A 2,086-nucleotide genomic window follows, 5' to 3' on the forward strand; every position below is an offset into this window, starting at 1 on the left:
ATATATATATATATATATATATGCTAGGGATAAAAAAAATTAATTAACCAAAGTAAAGTGACATAGTGCTTTCTGGAAGTAAACGAAGTCTTGAAAGTTGATGCAAAAACACATTTCTACAGGTGTTCAATGTGTGCACGTGTTAGAAGATTATTTGTGCAATATTGCAGCTAAAAAGGCAATTAATGAAAAAAAGACAGGTTATATAATTAATACCTGCTTGTTATGTGTTGTTGTGTTAATATTGATGTTTTATACATGTCAAATTGTGAGAAATAACAGCATTATCTTAACGTGGAGCAGTTTAATTGGCTTTTATCATATATCCTGACTCGTAATGTGTTTCTAGCAGCAAAAACTCAGAATAAAGAGATGATCTGCTGATGATCTGAATGTCTTGTTGAATGAGTGTTGATCGTCTGAGGCTCATCAATATTAACAGAGCTGCTGAAAAGACTCTTTATTTCATGTTAATAGTTCCTGTTTTCACCTCATTTATTATGCTGATGTCTTCAGATCTCCTGTAAATGGACATTTAAAGCTTGTTTCATTGATGTCAACAGACTGAGGGTTGTTTTTTTTTACAAATGTGCATTTTTTTTCTGACTTTATACTTTCAAGTGATTTTTTATTTCTATATATCTACAGTAATTTTATGAATAAACAGAATAATGTTAGAATTAGAAACAAAAATGTGGTAATTTGCATCAGTTGTTTACGATAGACAGATGTAGATGCTTAAATGTGTCAATTAGTATATGAGTCAAAGACAAAAAGGTGTTTATATAGCAATAAATAAAAATATCAGGCATATTTAGAACAAAAATCATTTGATGACATATTAAAATCCTATATTTAAGGATTATATATAGTGTAACCCCAAAAAAGTAATTAATTGATATGTAAAATCTTTATATTTTGCCACTATCCCTCACATTACTAGGTTTTACCCAATTGTTAGCAATTTTCAATCAATTAAAATGTAATAGAATATAGTCACTTTTATTTTACAAATTGTAATAAGTACAGGTCAAAATAACTATATTGTTTAATTTTTACATAAATATATCTGTTACGCTGAATGATGAAGGAACATTATTTCAGGGGGAAGTCGTGGCCTAATGGTTAGCGAGTCGGACTCGTAACCCAAAAGGTTGCGGGTTCGAGTACAGGCAGGGATTGTAGGTGGGGGGAGTGAATGTACAGCACTCTCTCTCCACCTTCAATACCACGACTGAGGTGCCCTTGAGCAAGGCACCGAAACCCCGGGTGCCGCAGCAAAAATGGCTGCCCACTGCTCCGGGTGTGTGTTCACTGCTGTGTGTGTGCACTTTGGATGGGTTAAATGCAGAGCACTAATTCCAAGTCTGGGTCACTTGGCCACATGTCACTTCACTGTCACTATATTTTGAAATATTCTCACAAAAAATATTTGAAACATATAGACACTTGCATTTAATTGATTTTCTATGTATATAAAATCATTTTTGTAAATTTAATTTGATGCAGACACTAAAATTTGACATCTGGACACAGTAATAGATATATTAAAAACTGATATATTTTTTATTTTGGCAGATCAGCTCCGCTCCCTGCAAACACATCATCAGTGAAGCTCCTCCCACAGTAATTCAGCAATAAATGCTGGAATATTCCTATCAGTTTACAAGTGAAGATGAGGATCAAATCATCAGGAAGATCAGAAATCTGCAAAGACTGAGTTTATTAAAGAGGACAGAGAGAAGATGAGAGACCCAGAACCCTGCAGAATCAAACACACTGAAGATACTGAAGAACAAACAGGTTGGTGGTTATTCTTCATTCATAATGCTGACGATTATAAAGCTTCAGGCAGATTTATATTTTGGTTTGCTGTAACAAGAAACATCTTTAGAGCTGTTGAATAATTTTGCTGAAGCATCAAAAAATTAGGGACACTGCCCATGAACTAAGTACTTTTTTTTTAAACAAAATTTATGTTAGATTGAGTCTCCACGGCAGATAGTTAAGATCCAGTCTCGGATGCCAGATCCTGTCAGAAAATATCCATTTTGTCTGGAGTCTGAACAAATAGTCAGCAGGGTAG

The sequence above is a fragment of the Sinocyclocheilus grahami genome, unplaced genomic scaffold (genome assembly GCF_001515645.1).
Source record: "Sinocyclocheilus grahami isolate Dianchi unplaced genomic scaffold, SAMN03320097.WGS_v1.1 scaffold783.1, whole genome shotgun sequence".
In the NCBI taxonomy this organism is placed as follows: Eukaryota; Metazoa; Chordata; class Actinopteri; order Cypriniformes; family Cyprinidae; genus Sinocyclocheilus; species Sinocyclocheilus grahami.